General features: G+C 41.9%; 1 pseudogene; it reads left to right on the forward strand.

Moving 5' to 3' along the window:
* Positions 1-14,032: 14,032 nt before the first annotated feature.
* Positions 14,033-14,438, forward strand: LOC145352927 (trafficking protein particle complex subunit 3 pseudogene; annotated as a pseudogene).
* The last annotated feature ends 5,966 nt before the right edge of the window (positions 14,439-20,404 follow it).

Consider the following 20,404-nt stretch of genomic DNA (forward strand, 5'->3'; position numbering starts at 1 on the left):
TTGAAAGAAGTACCCACAAGTCTGGACTATTGCTTAAAGCTACAGTTCAGAAGTTGTGCCCATAATTCCAGTCACAAGATTAGTTTGGCATTTCCCGCATGTTTCCATCTTGCTTTAAAAAAAACCAGTTACTAGTTTATTAAGTTGTCAAAGAACATTTAAATCTCTTCCTTTTTCTGTCACTTTCTACTGAAAACATCCTTTGACGTAGAAAGCACTCAGAGATAGCTGAAAAAAATATGTAAATCCTGCAATTCATTCCGCACCATGTAGAACAGGTCCTTCCCCTTGGAGCCAGTCTTCCATCTGCTGAAACATTACTCTGATATACAGTACAAAAGCAGTAACTAAGATGTTCATATCACAGTATTGTGTGCTGGTGGCAGGGAGAGGAATCAATGAAGCCATTGGACAATGGATAGAGTTTAAACAGCCTGGAGAATTTGCTAAGATGCAGACAAAGGGCAAACAGTGAAAAGGGTCTGCTGAGCTCTGGAGGAATTCCTTAGGATCCATTATGTCCTTGAAACAATTGTCACTTACAGAGTGGATTTGCATCAGTAATAGAGTTCAGGCACTGTTTGTGAAAGGCTTTCCCTGCGGCTGACCCCATCTCCCTGCCGCACATTGATACTCAGCAGTTCTCCCTTGCCCTGCCTTGCACCACGGAGAGCGATATCATGGGAAAATGTGCGAACTTAAAGAAAGCACGGGGAAGTAAAAGCGATTCAGGGCTTCGGATGGTTCTCAGAACACTTTTATCGCTGCTTGCCAGCAAGGATGACATCTGTAAAGAATGGAACATACTGCCTTTGTCCACTGGTTGTTACTAATCATGTCCCTAAAGCAAAATACCGAGTAAACGGAACAGCAATAACTCTCTTTAGGATTAATGTTATTCTTGTGCTCCAGAAAATCCATGAATGATAATCAGAGGAAATGTAATGATGCCACAAAAACTATGATTACACATTTGTATTTGATTCAGACAAGGTGAAGGGCCAATTCCCATCTTGCGGGACATTGCCAAAACTGAGAAGAATAGAATGAAAGACAAAGTAAATCAGGAAGTGGCGATTAGTTGACATAACGTGTTTGGTTTTAAAAGCCTTGAGACTGTGGAGAGGATGAGATAAAGATGAAAAAGGGGAGACGTAGATAGGAAAGAAGAAAGGAAGATAAAGCAAAAGAATCTAACAATCATTTTAAGACCTGGCAGAGAAGTGAGTAATATCCTTCACTGACTGAACATTCACTATATTTGCAGAACAATTTTGTGCACATCATACACAGCAATGACTATGTCTTCCCTGCTTTTGGTCCTGGTGACAATCATGAAATACACTCATGCAAAAATTCTTGAATTCAGCTATTTTGATTTGATTTGATTTATTATCATCACATGTGTTGATATACAGTGAAAAGTACTGTTTCTTGCACACTATACAGACAAAGTATACTGTTCATAAAGTGCATAGCGGAGAAGGAAAGGAAAGGTTGCAGAATGTAGTGTTCCAGTTACAGCTGAGGTGTAGAGAAAGATCAACTTAGTGCAAGATAGGTCCATTCAAAAGTCTGATGGCAGCAGGGAAGAAGATGTTTTTGAGTCGGTTGGTACATGATCTCAAACTTTCATACCTTTTTCCCAATGGAAGAACGTGGAAGAGAGAATGTCCAGGGTGCATGGGGTCCCTAATTATGCTAGCTGCTTTTCTAAGGCAGTGGGAAGCGTAGACGGCGTCAGTTGTTGAGATATATTCATTTACGTTGCCAGTAGGACATCATCAATTCCCCAATTATTAAGAGTCTTTTTTAAAAGTTTATTTATTATTGTCATAAATAGGCTTACATTAACACTGCAATGAAGTTACTTTGAAAATCCCCTAGTCGCCACACTCAGGCACTGAGGGAGAATTTAGCACGGCCAATGCAGATAACCAGCACATGTTTTGGACTGTGGGAGAAAACGAGAGCATCCAGAGGAAACCCACGCAGACATGGGGAGAATGTGCAGAGTGCATACAAACAGTGACCCAAGCCAGAAATCGGATGCAGGTCTCTGGCACTGTGAGGCAACAGTGCTAACCACTGTGCCATCATGCTGCCCCATGTCGTTAAGGTTACCATTGGCCAGAAGCTTAGCTGGACAAACAATAACAACACTGTATTTGATAAAAGAAAAATGCAGGGCAAACTTTGGGCACTCTGTGACTCGTGCATCACCTCTTGATTCTTCAAAGTTTCATCACGACTCACAAAGCTATGGCGCATAATCTAGTGGAATACTGACCACTGGATGGGTGAGAACAAAGAAGAACAGTACACACAGGATCTGGCCCTTCGGCCCTTCAGAAAAGCACCTAACATAATCAAGGACCTCATGCACCCTGGACATTCTCTCTTCCTGTGCCGACAATTAATACCTTCCTACACTAAAGACCTATTATCTCTATGTGGTCCATATCCTTCTATTCCCTGCCTATCCACAAAAAAAACTGAACACCATATAAGATCGAGTAGTTCATTGTTTAAAATTCCTACCACTGGATTTAATATCCGTTCCCTTGGTCACCAGCAAGTGTATATTACTTGCAGAATGTCCTGCAACAACATACCAAGGTTACTTTGACAGAACTGCCCCCTCCTGTGATCACTGCTATTAAATAGCATTGTTAGTGCGTGACAGTTCTGGCCAGTGCCGTGCATCGATTCCCTCAATATTTTAAATAACATCAGTCTTTGTTCAGCATTTTCCTTTTGCTTCATGTTAGTGTATCATTACTAAAACCAGACAACTGGAAATAAAGATTTTACTATTGTCTGATTTGACTGGGGCAAGAAAAAGAGTATTAGCATTCCAAATTAAAATGTCAGTTGGCTTAACTTGCTGGATATAGTCAATAATGGTTAGATGCCAAATCTGCTCCTAATGGATATCATGTAATGGATTTTTTTGTATTCATTGTTGGGATTTCAGCATTGCTGGCTAGACTAGTATTTATTTCCCATCCTGAAGTGCTCTTGGGAAGGTGGTGGAGAGCCGTCTTCTTGAACTGCTGCAGTACGTGTGGTGTAGGTACACCCACAGTTCTGGTTACGAAGGGGCTTCCGGGATTTTAACCCAGTGACATTGGAAGGTGATATAATTCCAATTCAGGATGCTGTACAACGTGGGCGTGCTTGGAGTTGGTGGACGGGATTCTCCGGCCGTTCACACCAGCAGGATTCTCTGGTCCCGCTGCAGTGAACGGAGATTTGGCTGAGCGCCACATTCTCCATCCTCACTTGCAGCAATGGCGGGGCCTGAATGGCTGGAGAATTTTGACTCATGTCCTAGTTCACGGGTTTGGAAGCAGCCAAAAGAAAAGCTTTGGCAAGTTGCGGCAATGCATGCTACATGAGGCTGCCATTGTACACTGCTGGTGGAGAGAGTGAATGATTAAGGTGGGGTATCAGGTACTGACCAAGCAGTCTGCTTTTGACTTTGAGCTTCTTGAATGTTATTGAAGCTGCAAGTGGATAGTATTCCATTATGCCCCTGACATGTGGGTTGTAGGCAGACAGACTTTGGGGAGGTGAGTTGCTTGCCACAGAATTCCCAGCCTCTGACCTGAACATACAGATGGAGTAATTTATATAACTAGTCCACTTTAGTTTCTGGGAAAGTTCCTGCAAAATTCTTGACTTTCCACAGGATAAAATAAAATTAGAAATGCAACATTTTATAAACCTGCTTTGTGGACAAAGATTTTTAGCAATGGTGAATATCTTATTATAAAATATGGCAATTATCAATTAAGTCCCAGTTGTCAAAATTATGCTGATTACTCAACATTCCGTGGCTTCATCATGAAAGATATATAATGTTTTACCTAGATTCAGAGCAGTCAGAGCAGAGAAAGAGTACCCAGTTAGGGTACCTGGACGAACACTCAGGTCCTGCATGGACCAGCTGCCAGGGGTTTTCACAGACATCTTTAACCTCTCTTTACACCAATCTGAGGTCCCTATCTGCTTCAAGAAGATAACCATCATCCCTGTACCAAAGAAAAGAAAGACAGCGTGCTCTAATAACTATCGTCCTAACCCTGGTCCCTCCAATCCAATACTATAATTAAGAAAGCCCATCAGTGCCTTTATTTTTTCAGGAGGCTAAGGAAATTTGTCCACTATGACTCGTGCCAACTTTTATAGAAAGCAGTCTTTCTGGTTGCATTGGTATAGCTCCTGCTCTGACCAATACTGAAAAACACTAAAAAGTGTTGTGTACATAGCCCAGTCCATCACACAAACCAGCTTCTCATCCATTGACTTCATCTACACTTCCCACTGCCTCAGAAAAGCAGCCAGCATAGTTATGCACCCTGGGCATTCTCTCTTTCACCTTCTTACATTGGGAAAAAGATACAAAAGTCTGAAGTCACGTACCAACCATCTCAAGAGCAGCTTCTTCCCTGCTGCCATCAGAATTTTGAGTGGACCTACCTTGTACTAAGTTGATCTTTCCCTACACCCTAGCTATTTTGCATTCTCTCTCCTTCTCTATGTATGGTATGCTTTGTTTGTATAGCATGCAAGAAACAATATTTTTCACTGTATACTAATATATGTGACAATAATAAATCAATTCAAATCAAATTGGATTGAGATCATAAAACATTTAGAGTTGATATATTTATTTTTTAACTTGCACAGTGACACAGTGTCTGGCACTGCTGGCACTGCTGCTTAACAGTGCCAGAAACCCAGGCACAATTCCTCACTTTCTGTGCAGAGTCTGCACATTCTCCCTGTGTCTGTGTAGGTTTCCTCCGAGTGTTCTGGTTTCCTGCCTCAAACCAAAGATGTGTGGGTTAGATGGATTGACCATGCTAAATTGCCACTTGGTGTCTCAAGATGTGTAGGTTAGGACATTGATGGAGTAAGCATGTGGGATTTCAGGAATAGGGCCTGAGTGGGATCATCTGTTCAAGAGTCAGTGCAGACCCGATGGGCCGAATGGCCTCCTTCTGCACTGTAGGGGATCTATGATTCTATGAAATATAAAAAGACCGATAATTGAAAACTGTAATACAAGATAATTTACAGTTACAATAGCAGGGCTGAAACAGCTCAATGTCACCAAAGTGGTGAGGAAATGTTTTGATGTATGAATGAGATAAATAATCTCTTTGAATCTCATTCTCTCTGCTCAATTAGAAACCTTGGACAGCCCCTTAATTCATATACATTCTGGTAAACATTACTCTGCCTGATATTCTGAAAGTAGCAAGAGATTAGAAGTGAGATCAGAATTGAGTTTATTGCACAAGCTTTGTGTTTGTCATTAAGCAGGGTGATGAATAGCAGCCATGGGATGATTTTTTTAAGAAGTGAGCATGATGTGTATACGTAAAGCTCTATTTGGCTTTAAAATCTGAATGGGTGACACATGAGAAAGGACAAAGAGAAAAGGGATGAACATATAATGCCTTATTTTGAATAGAATTATCTGCAAGCATTACGAACCTGCCTTCATAATTCTTACCAATTAATTTGTCAGTCACATAAGGAGCCTAGCTGAGATTCCTCTTCCCCACTTAAGAATGATTTTTTTTCCCTCTCCGTCAGAAGATATGATTTTTCAATTTTATTTTTTAATGTTAAGCAAATCTGCCGACTAGAACTGCCAGCAATCCATCCCCTGGTTTCTAACACTCAGGAACAGCTGTTAAAGCCAAGCGTTTTCACACTGCTAAGAAGCTGTGAACACAAGAATAATTCAGGCTATCTCCTCAGGCCTCGCCATTTGTTTGCTCCTCAGATCTGCCCTCTGACCGGCCAGAACGAAGATTAACGTGTTTTTTTCACGAAAAGCAGGGTAGAATCTCAGACACCAAACTCTTAAAGCTGTGAATAACTGAAAAAATATCTTCTTGAAATTACTTACTCCGGATGTTTGTGCAAACTGGGAGTGACATTAAGGGAGAAAGACTATTTATCTTGTCTGAATATTGCGCACATAAATTGTTCCCTTAAGTCTGAATAGGAAGCAACGTATTTCTTGACTGTACTTGCCAATAAGCCATCAAACATGCCAGCCCAGAATTAATAACATATCCTGCATGTGGCACAAGGATTTTCTTTTCATTAATCTAATCTTTCCCATTGATAAAGGAAACGGGTTGGAATTGGAACTCTTCATAATAATGGTGCCTTGCTTCCTACACTTTAATCCTCCAAGAGACATGAATTGAATTGCTATTCTGAAATCCACCGTGGTGTTTTGTTTCTCTATCTGGCTTGCTTATTAGTTTGGAGCCAAGTTAGGTAAACGTTCATTAAAAGCAAAATATTGCTGATGTTGCAAATGTGAAATAAAAACAGATGAAAAATGGTTCAAAAATAGAATCATATTCGATTTAAAACACTGGACGGGATTCTCTGACTGTTCACACCGGCGGGATTCTCTGGTCCCACTGCAGCGAATGGGGATTTGGCTAAGCGCCAAATTCTTTGTCCACCTGGGTAACAGCGGTGGGGCATGAACGGTCAGAGAATTCTGGCCATTACCACTGGCCAGGATTATCTGGGGATTATTGGATGGGACCAGAAAATTTGGAGAGCAGCCAATCATCCATGGATTTAGAGCAGGAATTCTCACCAGTGGTGGGACTGGAAAATCCAACCATCCATTTTCCTCTCCACAGGTATGTTGACAGCCTGGTATTTCTCGCGCTTACCATTAGAATTTTCGGCTATAATTCATGACATGTAGTAGTCCTTGATCGCTGATGTATGCATGTTCAGCATGTTCATAGAGCATGTTCATGAAATCCTATTGCCCCTGGCTTGGGAAGATTTATAAATCCCTGCCAATTTTCCACCTTCACTGGCAACAGGGCGTGAACATCCAGAGAATTCTGGCCAAATTTCTGACAACAGTCACAACGTTTACTCTTACCGATTTATTGGCTTGGATGCCTGCACCATCCTTGATGCCATGGACTCACGGGTGCATGGGCATGCACTTAAAGTGAGAAGAAAAAGTTCAAAGGAGATGTGAGGGGCAAGTGTTTTGCACAGAGAGCGAGTGGTAAGTATCTGGAATGCGCCACCAGGGTGGTAATGGAGGCAAATACATAAGAACATAAGAAATAGGAGCAGGAGTAGGCCATCCAGCCCTTCGAGCCTGCCCCGCCATTCAATAAGATGATGGCTGATCTGTCGCTGCTCAGTTCCACTTTCCCGCTTTCTCCCCATAACCCATAATCCCCTCTCTTATCAAAAACCCATCAACCCGCGTCTTAAAAATATTTAGCGAGGCAGCCTCCACCACTTCTTCGGGCAGAGAATTCCAGAGATTCACCACCCTTTGAGTGAAGAAGTTCCTCCTCAACTCCGTTCTAAACCGCCCCCCTTTTATCTTGAGGCTGTGCCCCCTAGTCCTACTGTCTTTTTTGAGCGGGAAGAGTCTCTCCACCTCTATCCTATCCATCCCATTCATCATCTTATAAGTCTCAATGAGATCTCCCCTCATTCTTCTAAACTCTAACGAGTACAAGCCCAGTTTATTCAGCCTCTCCTCATAGCTCAACCCCCTCAACTCCGGTATCAGCCTAGTAAACCTCCTCTGGTACAATCTGGTTGTGACAAAATCAGCCACACAAATGGTTGTGCTATATGTCGGGTGTTCCACTGTGCTTTGCTAGCCCACCAGAGGATAAGCCAGGTTAACAGAAGGCTGTTCCTTCAGAAGAAAGCAGCAGTGAAGATGATAGTTGGTATTTGAGGGTGGGTGAGATGCCACCCAACCAGGCATCGTGAGCCTGGCTGAGGGGCAAAGATCTGCTTCCTGGGGGTGTGGATGGCAGGATGGAGCTGGGGAAGTGGAAGGTGCGTGCCTGTGTCCTCGAGCCTCACCCACCTGCTTTTTCTGGAGTTATTTGTTAGAATTATCAGGTAAAACAACATAATGTGAAAAAAGGGGCTTTTAGATAAGCATGTGAATATGCTAGGAATAGAGGGATATGGAACAAGGCAGAAGGGATTAATTGGCATTAAGTTCAACACAACATTGTGGGTTGAAGGTCCTGTTACTGTGTTGTATTGTTGCATGTTCTATGTTCTAAATTCTATCTTCAATGACTCGCAGTTTACAATAATGAAGACCAATGTAGCAGTGGAAGTGAATATGAATTTGTCCAGGCTTCCCACAGAAAAAAAAGTCATATTAGGCTCGAAACATTAATTCTATTTCTCTCTCCACTGATGCTGCCAGACCGGCTGAGTCTTTCTAGCATTTTCTGTTTTTATTTCAGGTTTCCCAGATTCCGTCTGTGTAAGTTCTGGTGAGAACTGACTTAAGAACATAAGAAATAGGAGCAGGAGTAGGCCATCTAGCCCTTCGAGCCTGCCCCGCCATTCAATAAGATCATGGCTGATCTGTCGTGGCTCAGTTCCACTTTCCCGCCCTCTCCCCCATGGAAGTTAATACCATCAGCAATTCCTGAAACTATAATAACATGTGAATGCTGAAACTGAAGAACAGCTCAGTCTGTATCTAAAAGTTTATTTATTATTAATCATAAGTAGGGTTACATTCACACTGCAATGAAAGTACTATGAAAATATCCTAGTCGTCACACCTTGGCACCTGTGCGAGTGCACTAAAGGAGAATTCAGTTAGCATAGAACATAAGAACATAAGAACATAAGAAATAGGAGCAGGAGTAGGCCATCTGGCCCTTCGCGCCTGCCCCACCATTCAATAAGATCATGGCTGATCTGTCGTGGCTCAGTTCCACTTTCCCGCCCTCTCCCCATAACCCTTAATCCCCTCTCTTATCAAAAACCCATCAACCCGCTTCTTAAAAATATTTAGCGAGGCAGCCTCCACCACTTCAACGGGCAGAGAATTCCAGAGATTCACCACCCTTTGAGTGAAGAAGTTCCTCCTCAACTCCGTTCTAAACCACCCCCCCTTTATCTTGAGGCTGTGCCCCCTAGTCCTACTGTCTTTTTTGAGCGGGAAGAGTCTCTCCACCTCTATCCTATCCATCCCATTCATCATCTTATACGTCTCAATGAGATCTCCCCTCATTCTTCTAAACTCTAATGAGTACAAGCCTAGTTTATTCAGCCTCTCCCCATAGCTCAACCCCCTCAACTCCGGTATCAGCCTAGTAAACCTCCTCTGCACTCCCTCCAAGGCCAAAATATCCTTGCGCAGGTGCGGTGCCCAAAACAGCCAATGCACCTAACCTGTACATCTTTGGACTGTGGGATGAAACCGGAGCACCTGGAGGAAATCCACGCAGAAACAGGGAGAATGTGCAAACTCCACACAGAGAGTGACCCAAGTTGGGAATCAAACCCGGATCCCTGGCGCGGTGAGGCAGCAGTGCTAATCACTGTGCTACCATGGGGAAAGGTAAATGAGCATCTCTAGTGTAAATCTTCACCATTTCGAAAGAAGGGTGTCGGCACTTGTGAAATTCTCTGAGATTCATACCAATCTACTCTGACTTTCCAGAACAGTAAAAAATCTGACAACACCAGGTTTAAGTCCAAGCTTTCGAGGTTTCCCTCAAAACCTCGAAAGCTAGTGAGTTCACTATCAAATAAATCGGTTGGACCTAAACCTGGTGTTGTCAGACTTTTTACTGTGTTTCCCCCAGTCCAAAGCCGGCATATCCACATCATTTCCATAACAGCACAGATTCCAGCTTTCCTAACAATTTACTGATACTGTTATGTATTTTCTGAAACAAAAAGGGGGGCTGTATTCATGCTAATGAAGGTGGGAGATGCTAATGAAGCTGAAATAATGGAACATTGCATTCTCTGGGAAATCAGTGCCAACATGTCCCACCCTAATACTACACAAATAAACCCCAACTGCAACTTTGGAATGTAGGAACAACAAGTAGGAATAGGCATTGACCATTTAAAACTTCAAGCCTGTTCTAGCATCCAACTAAATCACTGTTGATCTGTATCTTAATTCTGCCTATTCGCCTTAGCCCTGTAACTCTTAATGTCCTTTCCCAAGAAAAATCTATCAATCTCTGCTTTAACTCTGAAAAAAGGACACTTCTGTATTTGCCTTTAGGGTATGCTTTTGTTTGCATTCTGTGGCTCTGTGAGTGAGATTGACAATTAATAGCAAATTAGGATCAGTTTGCGAATCGTACTATCTCCATAGGTGCCAACAGCAGCCTCAGTTGTAATTCACACAAAGCGAGAAAGTGCCACTATCCTGTTCTGGGAAGTGGCAATTTTTCATTTCTGGAGAGAATGTGCGATAGGTTATTGGACAATTAAATATTCACTAACACTGAGTGCAATGAAATGCTTAATGCAGTGCTGACACACTGGGATAGAATCTCTTTATAAGGTTATCCTTTAGAATCCATTCAAAAAGGGTGTTTTAAAGAAATTATTAACCATTTGAGAGTATGAATGATATATAATAATTTTGCAGTCATGATTTGTCACAGAACATTATAATGAAGAACTGTGCATCCTTAATCGATGTGGCATCTTAAGCGTATCAAGAATATTAAAATAACATCACAACACTCAACAGAACTGCCCTGATTGTTTTTCTTTTATTATAATAGCTATAAAGCAGAACATTTGATAGAATGAAAGGCTTCTTTCACTCGGGAATTTCTCCAGTTTCATACATAAGCCCTAACCTGTACTGTAATCACAAGTTTTTGTTTCATTTATTAGTCACAAGTAAGGCTTACATTAACACTGCAATGAAGTTACTGTGAAATTCCCTTCATCGCCACGGCACCTGTTTGGGTCAATGCACCTAAACAGCACATCTTCCAGACTGTGGTAGAAAACCAGAGCACCCTGAGGAAACGCACGCAGACACAGGAGAACGTGCAATCTTCACACAGACGTCAACCCAAGCTGGGAACTGAACCCGGGACCCTGGCACTGTGAGACAGCAACTGCTCACTAATGTGGCACTGTGCTGGCAACTCTAAGGATATTCCAAGCACACTCAGGAGAGTTGCGATCATTGAAAACAAGACCAATTAAATTCTCTAACATTTCTAACAAACTTCCAGACTATATTTTAAACACCGGCTGCCTATGAGATATTGAATAAAGCTTGTTCTTCTTAAGAGCAATGTATTAAAATATAGATTTTAGCAATATAGGGAGGAACTTAAAGAGTGAAACACTCTCATTTTAGCCATTTCCATGTCAGCAGCAAGTGCTGCTGGCTTATGTATAATGTGGCTGAGGTGCCTCTTTGCTATTCAACAACATGTCTTCATTTCAAACTTCAGAAATTGTCAGAAACATAAATGAAATTAGATGTTTTCTTGGTATCGATTTCTCAGTTGGTTTTGCCGTGGTCTTTCTCCTCACCCCGTAGTGTTGATCTCTCGACTGGGTGCAGCCTAACCGACGCCAGTCACTGCCTTGTATTTCCCATACGCGGCCATTGTTCAACCTAGATAGTAAGTTATTTGCAGTCTATTTGTCCACAGAACAAATCACAGCTGAGCCCAATTCACACGTCCACACATGCATGCTTCCAGCAAGGAGTGACTGGATAACAATCAGGAGAGGGAATCCTAGCCAATTTTCTCCTCCCTCCCCTAGGGCATTGAGACAAGTGGTAGTGTTGTACATAGAAATGGGGTTTCTATGAATAGATTAAGCTATCAGATCAACAATTGCACATCTAGTTTTAGTGTTTAACTGTGGTGAGCAGTCCAGGCATTACACAATGATTTTCTTTGGGAAAGAGAACAAGACTTTTCAAAGCAACTTTTATCATACTCTGGAACTCTCTCCCACCTACACCCCGTAAAAAAATCTTCAGTTGATATTTAGAAATGAGGAGGACTATTTCACACAATTAGAAATGTATGAAAGGTCATCAACTTCAATGGAAATCCACCAATATTATTTGATGACAATGTTGAATCTTTGTAGACCTGAATAATGCAGTACTATATATTATAGGCCAAACATTCAGAAGGGAGAACTGGTCCCCTTTTAGTCTGACACAACTTTGGTGTAAGCACCCAAAGAAATCCCAGAAACATGGTGTAACATGTGCTCCCTACATTGTTAAACCACAATATTGCTTCAGCTGTAGATCAATTGGCAATATTCTTACCTTTCAATCAGAAGATCATGTAAAAAAGTTTATTTAATAGTCACAAGTGAGGCTTACATTAACACTGAAATGAATTCACTGTGAAAATCCCCTAGACGTCACACTCCGGCGCCTGCTCGGGTCAATGCATCTAACCAGCACATCTTTCAAACTGTAGGAGGAAACTGGAGCACCCGGAGGAAACTGGAGTTCTATGAGGATGTGTCTAGGGCGGTGGATAGAGGAGAGCCGGTGGATGTGGTCTTTCTGGATTTTCAGAAGGCGTTTGATAAGGTACCTCACAAGAGGTTACTGCAGAAGGTCAGAGGACATGGAGTTGGGGGTAGGGTGTTAGCGTGGATAGAGGATTGGTTGTCAAATAGGAGGCAGAGAGTGGGGGTCAATGGGTGCTATTCGGATTGGCGGTTGGTGACTAGTGGGGTGCCCCAGGGGTCGGTGCTGGGGCCTCAGCTATTTACCATTTATATAGATGATCTGGAGGAGGGAACCGAGTGTAGGGTGTCGAAATTTGCTGATGACACCAAGATTGGGGGAAAGGCAAATTGTGCGGAGGGTGTGGAGAGTCTGCAGAAGGATCTAGATAGGCTGGGCGAATGGGCCAGGAAATGGCAAATGGAATTTAATGTTGGCAAGTGTGAGGTGGTCCACTTTGGTAGGAAGAATGGTAGGAAGGACTATTACTTACGTGGCGAAAAACTGCAGCAGGCGACGGTGCAGAGGGACCTCGGGGTCCTTGTGCATGAGTCGCAAAAACCCAGCCTGCAAGTGCAGCAGGTGGTCAGGAAGGCGAATGGGATGCTGGCCTTCATAGCGAGGGGGATTGAATATAAAAGTAGGGAGGTCTTGCTGCAGCTGTATAGGGCATTGGTGAGGCCGCAGCTGGAGTACTGTGTGCAGTTTTGGGCGCCGCACCTGCGCAAGGATATTTTGGCCCTGGAGGGAGTGCAGAGGAGGTTTACTAGGCTGATACCGGAGTTGAGGGGGTTGAGCTATGAGGAGAGGCTGAATAAACTAGGCTTGTACTCGTTAGAGTTTAGAAGAATGAGGGGAGATCTCATTGAGACGTATAAGATGATGAATGGGATGGATAGGATAGAGGTGGAAAGACTCTTCCCGCTCAAAAAAGACAGTAGGACTAGGGGGCACAGCCTCAAGATAAAGGGGGGGCGGTTCAGAACGGAGTTGAGGAGGAACTTCTTCACTCAAAGGGTGGTGAATCTCTGGAATTCTCTGCCCGTTGAAGTGGTGGAGGCTGCCTCGCTAAATATTTTTAAGAAGCGGGTTGATGGGTTTTTGATAAGAGAGGGGATTAAGGGTTATGGGGAGAGGGCGGGAAAGTGGAACTGAGCCACGACAGATCAGCCATGATCTTATTGAATGGCGGGGCAGGCTCGAAGGGCCAGATGGCCTACTCCTGCTCCTATTTCTTATGTTCTTATGTTCTTATGTTCTAAACCCACACAGGCATGAGGAGAACATGCAGACTCCACACAGACAGTGACCCAAGTTGGGAATCAAACCCAGGTCTCTGGTGTTGTGAGGTAGCAGTGCTAACCACTGTGCCACCCATGGGTTCAAGTAACCCTGTGGAGATTTGAGTACATTTTTTAAGCTGACAGTCCAGTGTGATACTGAGGGAGTGCTGCACTGTTGGGAATTCAACTTCTCCAGTTGGGATCTTAAACCCTTTTGGAAAGGGGTAGAGAGAGAGAGAGATGCTGAGAAGTAACTACTCCCCCCTCCCAAAAAAAGGCTGTGGGAAAATGCCAGGCCAATCAAGGTACCAAGAGCAGGAAAATTAATTCAGAACTATTTACTCTGACTTATGGAGCTCTTGTTACCCAGTTGTGTACAGATTATGAAAATGATGAGAATATCAATAAGCAGTTGGATAAAATGGGCTACAACATTGGTGTCAGACTGATAGAAGTTTTTTTTAGCTCATTCTAATATTGGAAGATGCCATGATTTCTATGAAAGTGCAGATGTAATTGCAAAGGTTTCTTTTAATATGTATCTGGGTATAGCTCCCAGTGTGACCAGCTGGAGGGCAGCTGGTAATGAATTATTATTGATTTTGGAAAATAATCCACTTGTGGACTTTGCAGAATTGCCAGACAACCATTCCAGTTTGATCTACTCAAATCTACACTGTGGACTTCTGAGAGGTGCATTGGAAATGGTTCAAATGGCAATTGATGTGGGATTTGCCCAGCACATAGTCAATGGTGACAATGTGACAGAAATCAGAATGAAATTCATTAAAAGGATTGAAGAAAATCTTCCAGCTGGAGAAGACTAGCATTTCATAGTGCAGTATTTTCTTGAACAGTAAGAAGACATTATCTCAATACTGTAGATTGTTGCATTGTGAAGCTCGTTTATTGGCAAAAGTTTGACATTTAAAAGAGCTGGAATGGAAATTAATTTATTTGCCATGGAATTAACCTAGAGAGACTTCTTAACCTGAATTCAGCAGTGCACTCCTGTGCTCATTCTTCCACCTTCTTTGAGATCATATTCATAAGTTTGTGTTTTTCTGTTATCTGTGTTTCTGCAGATTTCTGTTGATGGGGGTCTGTGAAATAAAAATGTTAACTTCACCTGTTCTTTTGACATAAAGCCCATGGATCAGATGAATGATGGGGGGAATCTCAAAGAATCATATAAAATTCTAACAGCCTAGACAGGGTAGATGCAGCAAGAATTTTCGTGATGGTGGGGGAATCCAGAACCAGGGGTCACAGTCTAGGATTCAGGGTAGACAATTTAGGACAGAGGTGAGGAAACATTTCTTCACCCAAAAGTGGTAAGCCTGTGGAATTCATTACCACAGGAAGTAGTTGATGCCAAAACATTGAATGCATTCAAGAGGTGACTGGATATAGCATTTGGGGTGAAAGGGATCAAAGGTTACGGGGAACAAGCAGGATTAGGTTATTGAGTTGGATGATCGGCCATGATTGTAATGAATGGAAAAGTAGGCTGTAAGGGCCAAATGGCCTCCTCCTGCTTCTATCTTCTATGTTTCTATGTTACTGTTCAAGAATGCAATGTTATTATGGCTGCTGTATCCCCTGTCCTACCCTGTCTTTTTTTTACAATCAAACCCCTCTCAGAATGATTGAAGGGACATATCAAGAGTATGTATCCATGTTTCTGATTGCTGACATCATGGATTTGTGGAATTCCACGCTGGTGGAAGTGCAGGGGACTTGAAGAAATCTTGAAGACTACCTTTGAATAGTAAATATATTCAGATACTGATTGATCTACTAAAGAGAAGAGACAGGTTATGTATGTTTTGGGAAGCTTGGTGGAGTTGTACATTGTTCAGTATTTTCATTGTTTTTTGTATTTGCACTTTTTCCTATTAGAATGGTTGCCAAGTTTATTGAGGGTGTTTTATATTCTGCATCATGGTGATTTGATTGTCCTTCTCCATTACATTACTTCGCTGGGGATTGAATTTGGTATAGATTCTATCCCAGTGTAAATCTTTTGCTCCAACTCTATATGAATTGAGATGGTCCAACTAAATAACAGAAACAAATCTATGAATTTCTTTCACAGTAATGCTCCAAAGTCAGAGCAGTGGAAATCCATCTCACACATCCTCCCAATAACAGACAAGATAGCTGACTGGCAGGTTATCAGTGACACATTATATCATCTTGTTTGGATTATAAAAGTTGCACTTTGTAAACAAGCTGCAACATTGAAAGTTGGGTGTATGAATGCATCTAGGATGACAGGACTAAGGGGATCCAAATTGTTTTGAGTAAATACTGCAATCTATAGTCTGACTCTGGAAGGCTTATTATGTTCTGTTTGGCTGTTGTAAATGCAGGAAATGTTTTAACAGAAAGCTAAGCATGCTTTATGAGTTCAGAATTTAACATTTTACCCATCTCCAAGACTGCATCGTTGGAGTGTACAAAACGCTGAAGTCAGTTGCTGGGAAAAGGGGTGGCATAGAGGTGCAGTGGGTAGCACTGCTGCCTGACAGTGCTAGGGACCCAGCTTTAATTCCAGCCTTGGGTGACTGTGTGAATTTTGCACTTTCTCCCGTGTCTGCATGGGTTTCCTCTGAGTTCTCCAGTTCCCTCCCACACTCCAAAAATGTGCAGGTTAGGCGGATTGGCCATGTAAATTTGCCCCTTAGTGTCAGAGGGATTAGTGGGGTAAATACACGGGGTTGCAGAGATAGGGCCTAGGTGGTATTGTTGTCGATGCAGACTCGATGGGCTAAATGGCCTCCTTTTTGCATTGTAAGGATTCAATGAGTGGATGTAAAAGATTAGGAGAATCAGTAATCAACATTACTAAAACAGATCATTTGGTTACTCTCTCATTATTGTTAGTGGGACCTTGCTGTTCCACAAATTGCCCACTGCACTTCCTATAATAGAACAGCAATTATAATTAATTGGGTGTAGAACACTTTGCAACAACCTGAGAATGTGAATAGTGCTACAGAAATGAAACAGTGGTTAGCACAGCTGCCTCACAATGCCAGAGATCCGGATTCAATTCCTGGCTTGGGTCTCTGGGTCTGCGTGGGTTTCCTCCGGGTGCTCCGGTTTCCTCCCACAGTCCAAAGATGTGCTGGTTAGGCGAATTGACCGTGCTAAATTCTCCCACAGTGTACCCGAATAGGTGCCAGAGAATGGTGACTAGGGGATTTTCACAGTAACTTCATTGCAGTGCTAATGTAAGCCTCCTTGCGACTAATAAATAAACTTTAAATAAAAGACTGTGCCTCCAATTTACTGATCATTGTGTATTAAAATTTACAATGTGTCTTTAGTTTCAACTCATGTTTAAATGTGAATACATTTATTGTTTCATTTATTATTTTTGTGATCAATCAATATTTAAAATGGACAATGACATCTGTAGAAAGGTTGTTTAAGATAATTACGCACACCAAAATTTACAGCTAGATTGTCAAGGAAAAAGCCTTTAACAAAAGGAATTATTTTACTGCAAAAGGAACCTCTGACCACAATTGTATTTATAACAGGAAGCTCCTGACCATAGCAACATGTATATCATGAGAGCCTTCACCAGAGCAATGCTTACAACAGGAAATCCCTTACCACAATAAAGAATGCCAGAAGGGAATTCTGACAAGAATTGCACCGAAAATGCGCGAAAACAGAACTTGCGTGATTACGCCCTAATCTGCAAGGAAGCAAGCTATTTTGTCTGTAGTTTCTGGCACCATTGATGTCAAGCAGATGGTCAGGGACAAAAATGGAGTAGAATGGTAAGTGGCCCATTCGCTTTAATTAGGGTTGATCTCTCCTTCAAACTTCCTGACAATGCTGGAAGATGCTGTTTTGCTCTGACCTGTTTCCACTTTATAAATCCTGCTGGTTCGGTTCAACAGAAAGGATATTGTCTTTTTAATGCCAGTGAATCTTTCCTGCCAAGACTAACTGATTCCTTGCCAAAAAGGCTGCTTCCATGGTGATGATCTATGGCTTCTCTTGTTGATACATGGACTGAATTATCTTGCAAGACCTAAGCAAAAAGCAGCACTGCTCATGAAGTAGTGAGGGTGTGATGTTTACTGTTTTGTTTGTTATTGTCCTCCAATGGTCAGATTCATTAGATTAGCTTCAAAATTTCATAGGTTATAATTTCAACAACAGTGAACTTTTTCTGTGATAAGTTGCATGTCATATCCACGAAACAGTACCCTGGAACTGTGCACAAAAGTACTTGTAACAGTCACATTATGCATACCATCATCACAGTACTTCAATCATGCCGGTTTATGTCACATGATGTTAACCTTACAATAAGGTATTCAGTTTAAGTTTGTTTATTAGTGCCACAAATTGGCTTACGTTAACACTGCAATGAAGTTAGTGTGAAAACCTCCTCGTCACCTCTCTCCGGTGCCTGTTTGGATACATTGAGGGAGAATTCAGCATGGCCAAAGCATCTAACTAGCACGTCTGCTACAAAAAAGAAAAGAGAAATGTGATATGCATTTATCATTTTAAAACAAGCCAATTTATATGTAATGTATAAGAAATTAGTTAGAAACAGGAGACTGGATGGCAGTAATGAAAATATCTTTCACTCTTCTGGGAACCAATATTTCAGTGGTCAGAAGTCAGAAAACCATTGTGATCCAGTGTAAGTTGAGTTTCAACAGGAGCATAATGTTACGGTGGCTGTTAATCTGGATTGAAAATAAGCAGAATCTGTGGAGAGAGTGCCATGTTCGTACAATACAAACTGAACTATAAATGTCAAATGATGTAGTATAAACCTGAAATAGACGCTGACCTGTAACACAAAATAGAGTTGAAAGGTCAGGCGATCCTTTCTTATTGCCAACACATTGAATTTTAAGAACACTGAGCTAATTTTCAGGTCTGGATAAAACTTGGCAAGTCATTAAAATGCAAATGAATCTTCCTGTGATACTAGCTCCATCTAATTAAGAAGACTGGCTTTACTATATTGTTGCAGCCTCTGTGACTCCAAAATTAAAATAAAGGAAAACTGGGTGTGAAAAGCTCTGTTTTATCACAATGGTATGTGATGAGGGATATCCGGACTCCGTTATCTGACAGTGGCTTAACCATTTGAAACTATTTGTGGGGACAATGGGAAGAGATGCTCTGGTCAAATGGCAAAGGCAATGGCCAGGATTTTTTTGGTCCCACCAGCGGTGGGCATTGTTGTGGACTGGATGGGAAAATTTGGAGAGTGACCAAAATTCAGTTGATCATCCCTTTCACTTGAAAGGACAGAAAGTCTCACCAAAATTTCTGACAAGGGTTTTGACATTCTAACCCTTATCAGAATAAGGGTTAGAATATTAGAGCATTCTAGTCAGACAGGCAGAAACATCTATGCCAGTCAAGAAAGAAGACCCTGCTAAAGATCGAATAACATCTGCTCTTAAGACTCATGTAGGCAGAGATTTGAATGGCTTTGAACTCTGTATCTGAGGAACAATTCCAGGGCTGCACTATTGCATCTTGACTGGAGTATAATAAGAAAAATTGGCCAACATAAAAGAACAGCAAATCCTTCTAAATAACTAGGGCTTTATTTCAGTGGACAAAAGGATTATAGGCCTGTATCATTCCAAATCTTCACCACCCAGGGAAAACAAATGTAACAAGGAACAATTGAAATACAAATGTGCTCTTCATAGAATCATAGAATCCCCGCAGTGCACAAAAGAGGCCATTCGGTCCATCGAGCCTGCACACCAACATTCCCACCCAGGTCTTATCCCCATAACCCCACATAAATACTCTGCTGATCTAAGGGGCAATTTGCTTAGCCAATCAACCTAACCCTCACATGTGATTGGAGCGTGGGAGGAAACTGGATCACCCGGAAGAAACTCACGCAAACATGGGGAAAATGTGCAAATTCCGCACAGAAAAGCTGGCAATTGAACCTGGGTTCCTGGCACTGTGAGGCAGAAATGCTAACCACTGAGCCGCCATGCTGCCCTGTGAGAGTGTGTGTGAGTGTGTGTGTGCATGTGTGTTTGTGTGTGTGTGCGTGTGTGCGTGCATGTGAATGTGTCTGTGTGTCTGTCCGAGTAAGTGAGTGCTTATGTGTGTGTGTGTATGTGTGTGTGTGAGTGTGTTTATATGAATGTGTGTGTGTGTTTGTTTGTATGGGTGTATGTGTGTGTGCGTGATTGAGTGAGTGTGTGAGTGAGTTTGTTCTGGTTTTCATCATTTGCCTGTTCCTGAGCACTCAAAAGTTAAAAGACCCTTTTTTAAAATTAATGACCCCAGTGAGGTGATAATGGAAAGGGAGATATTCCTCTTGACTTTCCCTTGTCTGTAACAATAGAAGCAAAGTCAACATGACTGATTGAAACTTTTCACTCCATGGATGCTGCTAAAATGAGTTTTGATTGTGTTACACCCCAGCTGACGTTACCATTGGACAAGTCAGATCCCAGGATGGAATCTGGCTTAGTAGACCCTAACATCTATTTCTTTGTTTAGAATATTTGGATAAACAGAGTCACAGGACTACAAGTTAACTTTAAACAAAAGAATAAAACATTTATTAAAGATAGATTAGTTATAATACAATATTCTTACACCCCAGCTATACCTTTACAGATATATACAGATTTGTAAGGATAGCACAAGTTGCAAAATCTATTTTATACTTCAATGTTCTCAGTAAGTACACAGTCCTTGTAAACAAATAGGAAGACTGTGGTCAGACGCACCACAACCTGAAGCCAAGTGGCAGCTGCCACCC

The sequence above is a fragment of the Carcharhinus amblyrhynchos genome, chromosome 15 (genome assembly GCF_965287045.1).
Source record: "Carcharhinus amblyrhynchos chromosome 15, sCarAmb.v2.hapA, whole genome shotgun sequence".
NCBI classification, from domain to species: Eukaryota; Metazoa; Chordata; class Chondrichthyes; order Carcharhiniformes; family Carcharhinidae; genus Carcharhinus; species Carcharhinus amblyrhynchos.